Here is a 9,743-nt window from a genome sequence, read left to right as displayed (position 1 = left end):
CCCTGAATATTTTGCCATGAGATCATGTCCCTTCACCAATCAAATTCAAGGGAGGCAGATCATACTCACAAAACTGACTGTATGGTTTGACTTCCTGACAAAGAAATTACCAGTTTCATTTTTTAACCATGCTCTTCCTGCATGGAGCTCAAAGTATCAGTCATGTTCCCTTCCTCTCTGTTACTCACAATAACCCTGTGAGGGTGATTTGACTGAGAGATAGTGACTGGCCCATGGTCACCCACTCAGTTTCCAGGTACATGGTGAGCTGACCATTGCCTTAGGCAGTGCTGTTCTGAAATAATAAAATAATAATATTTTTTTTTATTTATACCCTGCCCTCCCCAGCCAAGGCCAGGCTCAGGATGGCTAACAACCGATAATAAAAACAAGTTGAATGAATACAACTTAAAAACAAGATTAAAACACAACAGTAAAACATTAAAACATTAAAATGCAGCCTCATCACAGGAGGAAGAAGGAAAAAAGAAAGAGGGGGAGGGAATCAAACTGACTCCAAGCCAAAGGCCAGGCGGAACAACTCTGTCTTACAGGCCCTGCAGAAAGAAATCAGATCCTGCAGGGCCCTGGTATCATGAGGTAGAGCGTTCCACCAGGCTGGAGCCAGCCCTGGCTCTGCTTGAGGCTAATCTAACTTCCTTAGGGCCCGGGACCTCTAGGGTGTTGCTATTTATGGACCTTGAGACTCTCTGTGGGGCATACCGGGAGAGGCGGTCCCATAGGTACGAGGGTCCTAGACCGTGAAGGGTTTTAAGGTCAAAACCATCACTTTTAATCTGACCCTGTACTCCACCGGGAGCCAGTGCAGCTGGAAAAGCACTGGGTGAATATGCTCCCATGGCAGAGACCCCATGAGGAGCCTCGCTGCAGCATTCTGCACCCGCTGGAGTTTCTGGGACAGCTTCAAGGGCAGCCCCGCGTAGAGCGAATTACAGTAGTCAAGCCTGGAGGTGACCGTCGCATGGATCACTGTGGCCAGGTTGGGGCGGGAAAGGTAAGGGACCAACTGCTTGATGCAGTGAAGGTGGAAAAATGTTGCCTTGGCTGTTGCTGTAACCTGCGCCTCCATGGAAAGGGAGGCATCAAGGATTACAGGCAATGGCACTAATTGGGCCCCCGCAAGAGAAGGGAGTTGGTCCCTCATCCCCATATCATCCCGACCCAGCCAGAGGACCTCTGTCTTCAAAGGATTTAGTTTCAATCGGCTCCCACGAAACCATCCAGCCACAGCTTCCAAGCATCTGGTCAGTGTGTCCGGGGCCGAGTCAGTGTGGCCATCCATCAGCAGATAGAGCTGAGTGTCATCAGCATATTGGTGACAGCCCAGCCCAAAGCTCCGGACAATCTGGGCAAGGGGGCGCATAAAGATGTTAAAAAGCATCGGGGGGAGGATTGCGCCCTGCGGCACTCCACACACCAAGAAGTGGCGCGATGACATCTCCCTCCCTAGTGCCACCCTGTGTCCCTGACCAGAGATAAAAGAGCACAGCCATTTATGGGCTATGCCCTGTATCCCCATGTCTGTGAGGCGGTGGTCCAGAAGATCATGATCGACACCATGTCAAAGGCTGCTGACAAATCTAAAAGAATCAGCAGTCCTGACCCGCCTCGATCCAGTTGTCTACGGAGATAATCTGTTAGAGCAACCAGAGCCTTCTCGATGCTGGTTATCCTATAGGCCAGGGATGGGGAGCCTGGTGTCCAGCAGAGATTGTTGGGAGTCCATCTTCATCAGTCCCATCCCTGACATCTACGGATGAAGGGCAAATAATAATAATAATAATAATAATAATAATAATAATAATAATAGCCATCTGGTGGGAGGCCTGGAGTATGTGATCACAGCATTTTGGGGTTGGACTAGATGACCCTCGGGTCCCTTCTGTGATTCTTCACTCTCCTCTCCAGTTCAATCTTCTAAACTCTGACTGAATAAGCATGATAGATCCCTGAGTTTCTGCCATTGACTTGTGATTCTTCCTTCAAAATGTCTTTTAAGCCCATTAAAGTTGAATGATTAGATATCCTTTCCTTCCATTGAAGCAAAGGGGTATAATTTCACTGTATGTAAGGCAGACGAATCGTAATATTAACTGCCTGTTTAGGGCTCCTAGGCACTTAGTAAGTTTCTTGCAGTTCAGCTCTGAAAATACTTCCTTGTGTCTTGCTCTCAGCCCCTGCAGCTGATTTTCAGGGGGGAGCCAGGTGCAGTTGAGTAAGGATAAACAATGAAAATGAGGTGTCTGGTCTTGCATAATGTCACCGTTTGGGTACAGCTTGAGCTGTTAAAAGGTTTAAGGGCTTGTTCTGGGAGTTCAAAAGCTTTCAATGCAATCCAAAGAAGAATTAAGCCTTGCTTGAGTCCACTGAATTAAAAAACTAAAACGGAGCACTTCAGATGGGTGGAATATAAATAATAAATTATTATTACTATTATTCTAGGCTTTCACAAAATGTTCTTTCACCATTTTGTCATCTCTAGCTCTCAAACAACTGAGACCTAAAGGAAAACTAAAGCTTCGTTTGGGCTTTAATGTTTAAATACTCAATGACCTCACACTTCCTGTTTGTCTGCCATGACGATCGGCTGTGCCGATTACACCGGAGCCCTTCCGTGCTGGTAATTGAGGATAATATGGGAGTAATTATCCTCCCAACCCTCCCAGGGTTGAGGGAGCACTCCACCCGCAGATCGTCTGATACCTGCTGCCCTTCCAGAAGGAAGAGGGGGGAGGGGACACTGGGTGTAAGCCACACGGTTGTGGCAACTTTCCAAAGCTGGCGCCATGAACAAAGGACAACTGTTTTTTAAGATAAAAATTCAGACTTAACTAACAGGCATGCTCTGAACCAGCAGAGATAAAATAACTTGCTAATTTAATCAGCCACTGAAAAGGATTTGATCTGGAGAAAGACTTTTGGTCGGGACCAAAACACAATGGCTTGAAATATGTAAGTGGACGCTATCTTAATTACGAAACAGACTGTGTGAAATTTTGACTATGATTCTGGCAATGATCATTAAGGGAAAGATGAAAGGAATTCCTGATGGAACTATCGTTTCAGTGTAAAGGCATCATCTCATTAATAGCTGGAAGGAGGCCAAGACAGAGTTTTGGATATCTGCCCAGGATTAATGGTGGACTATGATGCGGGTGGCACTGTGGTCTAGACCACTGAGCGTCTTGGGCTTGCCAATCAGAAGGTCGGCGGTTCGAATCCCCGTGACAGGGTGAGCTCCCATTGCTCAGTCCCAGCTCCTACCAACCTAGCAGTTCGAAAGCACTCCAAAAAGTACAAGTAGATAAATAGGTACCACTCCGTCGGGAAGGTAAGCGGCGTTTCCGTGCGCTGCTCTGGTTTCGGTGTTCCGTTGTGCCAGAAGCAGCTTAGTCATGCTGTCCACATGTTCCGGAAAAACTGTCCGCGGACAAACGCTGGCTCCCTTGGCCTGTAAAGTGAGATGAGCGCCTCTACCCCAGAGTCATCTGCAACTGGACTTAACTGTCAGGGGTCCTTTACCTTTTTTTAATGATGCAGTTAAAATATATCTGTTTATAGAAAATGAAACTAGAGATCACTGAGGAGCAGAAACAACAGTACAAAGGACTGACCCACTCGTTGAATTAATTGATGGATTAATTGTACAACCCCAGGGGGAGGTGAGCCTTTTTTATTCTCTTTTGATATATATGTATTTGCAGTGTTACCTGGTAAACCTCCCCTGAAAGGTAACAGTTTGAAATATGCAAGTGGATTTGAAATAACACTGCTGCTATCTCCTCAGTGGAAGGAAGGAAAAAATTCTGGACTGGAGCTACTTTGTTTTTGCAGAGGTACCAGCATGTTGAGAGATGGTGCGAGACTACGGAAGTGAATTCTGGATGGCTGCCTGGAGCTAATGGTGTCTTTTTGTCTGGGACTGTGGCGTATTTTGGCTCTTGTTGGCAGAAATCAAAAATGGAATTGCTGGAATGTGGACAACAGGGGAAAATATTTCACACAGAACTATGAAGACGAAAGTTTGAACAGACTAGTGGTTGTAAACATAAATGAAAATTAAGCGAAGGATTAACATCGGAATGGTTTATTGGCTAATTAAGAAATGCAATGTGATATTAGATTATTAGCACTCCGTGAAATTCAGAGCTTGGGTAGCCACCCAAAGATATATAATTTGGCATTTATATTTGGCTTTTTAGTTGTATTGTAATTTGGAATGTTTTAATGTGGTTCTTTTTGGATTAATAAAATGGAAAACTTAATAAATATTATATAAATAAATAAATAAATAAATAAATAAATAAATAAATAAAATACTCAGTGACCTGCCTTTCAAATAAGTGGAAATGAAGCAGCTGGTTGCCATAGTGAAATTATGATGACACTGTCATTCTGTAGTGGCCGTGCTGAAGTCATAAGTCAGATTCAAGGGGGAATTTCCCCCAAGGCCCTGCCTACCATTTAACAGTGATCTAAGGTTTTCCAGTAAAACATGAAATGGTGCACACAGTACATCTTGTTTGTGTGCTTAGTTCATAACTTTTCTCTTAGTTAAATAAATAAAAATAATATTTTATTACTTATCCCCAGCTACTATGGGCGGCTTCCAGCAAGATATATATAAAAAATGTCAAACATAAAAAAACTTCCTGATACAGGCTGCCTTCAGGTATCTTCTAAAAGTTCTGTAGTTCTTTATCTTCTTGACATCTGACGGGAGGGCGTATCACAGGGCAGGCGCCGCCAGTGAGGAGGTCCTCTGCCTGGTTTTCTTTAACCGCACTTCTTAAAGTGAGGGAACCACCAGAAGGCCCCCGGAGTTGTCCGGGCTGAACGATGGGAGTGGAGATGCTCCATCAGGTATACTGGGCTTAGGCCATTTAGGGCTTTAAAGGTCAGCACCAACACTTTGAATTGTGCTCGGAAACATACTAGGAGCCTTTAGGACTGGTGCTATATGGTTTGGGAGGCACTCCCAGTCAGCAGTCTAGCTGCTGCATTCTGGATTAGTTGTACCGTATTTTTCGCTCGATAACACGCACCTGACCATAACACACACATCGTTTTTAGAGGAGGAAAACAAGGGAAAAAACATTCTGAATGAAACAGTGGATGTATCATTTTTGTGCTTCATGCTGTGGCCACAGACATGTGATCTGATGGTGAATTTGGGGTGACCCAATGCAAAAATCCTGAGAATCCCTGTGGATCCATGCTTTGTAACCACGTTTTTGCACCATTGCAGCCCCAGGCAACAGTGGGTGTGTGATTTTTGGGGGGGCAGGCTGTAGCCATGGACATGCTATGTGCTCTGATGGTGAATTTGGGGTGACCCAATGCAAAGATCCTGAGGATCCATGTTTTGTAACCACGTTTTTGCACCATTGCAGCCCCAGGCAACAGTGGGTGCGTGATTTGGGGGGGGGCAGGCTGTAGCCATGGACATGCTATGTGATCTGATGGTGAATTTGGGGTGACCCAATGCAAAGATCCTGAGGATCCATGTGGATCCATGCTTTTTAACCACATTTTTGCACCATTGCAGCCCCAGGCAACAGTGCGTGTGTGATTTTTGGGGGGCAGGCTGTAGCCATGGACATGCTATGTGATCTGATGGTGAATTTGGGGTGACCCAATGCAAAGATCCTGAGGATCCATGTGGATCCATGCTTTTTAACCACATTTTAAGTGGGGAAGGAAGGAAAAATACAGAATGGACAAGGAGCACTAGAGGGGTGTGCAGAGAAGCAGCTGGCTAAGAATGCAGGAGAGGGGTGTAACGGGAGGGAGGAAAGGAAGGCAAAAGTTTTCCCTCACCTACCCACCCAAGCCAGCCAGCTCTCTCTCTCTCTCTCTCTCTCTCTCTCTCTCTCTCCCTCCTGCATGTTTTCAGCAGCACCGGAGCACAGAGACGACACTCTGCTTGCCTGGAGGGGAGGGGCTTTCCCTGCTCTTTGTTCCGTTTGAGCAAACACAGCAAGGAAACAGAGGAGGGTGGGCAGTAAGACCCTGAGGCAGAATGCAGGAAAGCAGCCACTTCCTCTTTTCAGGTTTCCCTTCTCCGAGACGCGCGATTTGATTTTTGCCTGGTTTTTTTTGCCATTTGGCTCCAGGGACCACACATTCGCTCAATAACACGCACAGACATTTCCCCTTCCTTTTTAGGAGAAAAAATCTGCGTGTTATAGAGGGAAAAATACGGTAATTTCTGAGTTACCTTCAAAGGTAGCCCCACGTAGATTGCATGGCAGTAGTCCAAATGGGAGATAACACTTGCCATCCTAAGAGCTGTGCTTCCATCTTCCAGTACTATGTGGTGAACGTGGACTATGACAAGCTGAAAAAAGAGTGCCCAGATTTCTGAAGAGCAAATGTTCTCCCTCTACAAGCTGCACAAGATGAAGAGGTTTAGGTCTTCCAGAAGCCATCCGCACAACTCATACGCTTAAATCATCCAGGAAATCTTAAAACTGTCTGCACAAGGCGCTTAAATCAGGCATGTCCAAAGTCTGTTTCGGGGGCCTAGTCCGGTTGGTTTAATCCAGCCCCTGTGGCAGTTTATTTCCTGGGGTAAAATCCTAAAAAAAAAACCTCAACAACTTCAATCCTAAAAAAAGGGAAAAGGTTAACAACTTTGGTTGGCCCTTTGGTCGGCCCTCACGGCCCTTCACTTCATCAAATCTGGCCCTCTTTGAAAAAAGTTTGGACAGCACTGAAGAGTTAAAGTCAAAGAGTTCAAGAGAAGCAGAGAAGGGGCTGCTGGATGTCAGGAGCTGCATTCTCTCCCGTGCTGCAGAGTGTGTGTGACTACTGGATCACAAGCTGTGTGTGTTGACATTCCATTCTTTGGAAGCGTGGAAACAGAAGGAACTGTGCGCCACTTCCATCTTCTGTGTTCTTTATTTTATTTATTTATTTATTTACGGCTATTAGCCCATAAAATATGTACAAACTTCTGTGTTCTTTGTTCTGTCCTGTTGTTCTCTCTCGGATGACCCCCGCCCAATCCGCTTCCACTGGGAAAGAGGTGTGGTTTAAGCACCCCGGTCACCCACCCCTTCCCATTGTGCCCTGCCCCCCTCCCTGCAAGGGTTCAGGTGAGTACATGCCTTGGGGCACAGCAAGCTGGGGGGGGGGCTGGGGGAGGATGCAATGCCAGTGGGATGATGGAGGGGGAGACAGCAGGCAGGGAAACTGCTGGGCAGGTGGGGGAGGGAGAGAAACCCCCGCAAAATGATCATTTGTACATTTGACTAGTGTTGTGTGGAGGGAAATGCAGCCCCTGGGCTGAAAAATGTCCCCCTCCTATGTTTGAAATTCTAGAATAAGTAACTGCCTCTTTCCCCTCAGCTGCTATGTCCATTTGTGACATCACAGGAGACCATACATAGACAGGGCTGCAGAAACTAGGCCTCAAGGGGGGCATTTATTAATAAAGAAATGATGACTGAGGACCTCCCCCTTGTGACACCCATGGCACCCTCAAAAACAAAGACCCCCTGACTTTAAACACTCATGGCTTCTTCCCCAAAGAATCTGGGAGCTATAGTTTGAAAAGGGTGCAGAGAGCTGTTAGGAGGACCCCCTGCTCCCCTCCCAGAGTTCCCTGTCAAGAAGGGAACTCTACTGCTAACCCTAACCCTGCTCCTGACGCTAACGCTAACGCTAACTCTAACCCTAACCCTTAACTAGAGCTACAATTCCCAGAGTTCCCTGGCAAGAAGGGAACCCTACCCCTACCCCTTAACTAGAGCTAAAATTCCCAGAGTTCCCTCACAAGGAGGGAACCCTACCCCTACCCCTACCCCCTAACCCTACCCCTACCCTAACGCTAACCCCCTTAGCAACTCTCCGTCCCCTTAACCACCTATAGTTCCCAGAATCCCTGAGGGGAAGCCATTCCTGTTCAAAGCATCTTCATAGCACTTCCAATGGTGCGCCTAATGTGGCCTAATGTTTCCTCCCTCATTTTCTTCTTTCTCCCCACTGCCTCATCACTTGCAATGCAGCAGATGTCCGCCTGCAGTCTCCCTTCAAAGCTCCTTCGCTCAGGTCTGGCCACGGCCTTGTCCATTGCTCACTGTCAGTTTTTCAGGTTCATTTCTCCAATTTAAATAGGGACGTCCTGTGGTTCTCTTCATGACTTTGAAGGCTGGACTTGGGAAAAACCTCACCGGCTCCAGACATCCCTGTAAGGCACGGGTGTCAAACGCAAGGCCCGCAGGCCGAATCCGGCCTGCCAGACCTCGTCATGTGGCCCGTGTAGCCACCGCCGGCCGCCAGCCTTCACCTTTTATTCTCGCTTTTTTTTTTTTTACACAAGAAAGCCGCCTCTTCAGCGCATGCGCGGCAGCCTACAAGCCAGGGAACGTCTGCCCTCTAGCAGCGCCGGCCGTTCTACACAGGAAACCTCCACTTTACATGCATTCAGGAAACCTCCACTTGTTTTTATATTGAGCGCATGCCATCCTGTGATGTGACAGATCCAACGGCTGCCTGAACCCTTGTCTCCTGTACTGCAAGTCCTACATACAACTGGCCCTTTGAGGGTGACCAAACTGCTGATGCGGCCCCTGATGAATTTGAGTTTGACACCCCTGCTGTAAGGCAAAGGCAAACAGGTGAGTGGGGTGGCCCCCATCCGCAGCATCCCCCCAGACTCCTCCTCTGTTTGGCTGCCTGTTCACAAACAAGGCTTCCAAACCAGTTTGCATCCATCTCAGCCAGCGTAGCCTTGTGGCATCCACTAGCCTGAATGCAAACTCTTCCGACAACCATCCACCAGCTGCAGCCTCGCCAGGTCCATTGCCAGACATCAACCAGCTTCAGAGCTGAATATCAGTCGCCTTCAAGTAGCGATCCTACCAGCAAGTAAACTTTGTACTTGCCTTCTCCTTGCTCCACAGCATCCCAGCACCGGGCCATTGCCTCCTTCCGCTTGCCAGCTTGTCATCACACGGCAGGAAGCCACCAGGGCTGAGTGCCAGCGAGCTGCCCATTTCTCTCTGGGGAGGGTAACTGCCAAGGCTTGTACCTTGGCCCACATTTATACCCGCTCAGGTGCCAAATGTTTTTGTGACATCCCAGTCAACCCACCAACAATGGCAGCAGCTGGGGAGGCATCACCCCCACCCCCACCCCCTCTGCCCTCACAATGGTGAGCACAGCTCAGCAGCCAAAACACACACACCACAACCCCAAGTTGTGCCTTATCTGTTAAGGCCAAACCAGAAACCCGAGGGGTCAGAAGGGGAACATTTTTCAGCCCTGAGGTTGCATTTTGCTCCACACAACACTAGTCAAATGCACAAATGAACAGAGCAATGAAAGCAAGCCTTGTCTTTGCACAGGAAGCTGTTCAAGGAATGACATGCAGAAAGTTAGTATCTCAGGAAAAAAGCACTTTTCATCGATCAATCATTAATTGCATTTGACTAAAAGCCATTACAATTGTAGTTACAAAAGCACCAAACCCAATGACCCAAACCATAGCTCCCGGACTCCTTGGGGGAAGAAGCCAGGTGGATGCCATGTGACCTCAGTGATGTGTCGAGTGATAGCTACATACTACCTCCAGGTTCAAAGGTGGCATATTTCTGTATATCAGTTCCTGAGAATCACGAGGGATGTTGTGGTCAGATTCTGCTTGCAGTTTTTGCACAGGCATCTGTGAGAACGAGATGCTGAACTTGGGCCGCTGGCCTGATCCAGGCAGCTTT

General features: G+C 47.5%; 1 long non-coding RNA gene across 1 annotated transcript; it reads right to left on the bottom strand.

The window, feature by feature from the left end:
• Nucleotides 1–7,533: 7,533 nt before the first annotated feature.
• On the bottom strand, nt 7,534–9,023 carry LOC310754119. The gene is made up of 3 exons (XR_014543624.1): nt 8,913–9,023; nt 7,765–8,213; nt 7,534–7,712 (listed from the first exon to the last, which is right to left on the bottom strand). It is a non-coding gene; the product is annotated as an uncharacterized lncRNA (long non-coding RNA).
• Nucleotides 9,024–9,743: the final 720 nt, after the last annotated feature.

Source organism: Podarcis filfolensis (genome assembly GCF_964270895.1).
Source record: "Podarcis filfolensis genome assembly, chromosome: Z".
NCBI lineage: Eukaryota > Metazoa > Chordata > Lepidosauria > Squamata > Lacertidae > Podarcis > Podarcis filfolensis.
This window is presented reverse-complemented; position numbering and strand designations above follow the sequence as displayed.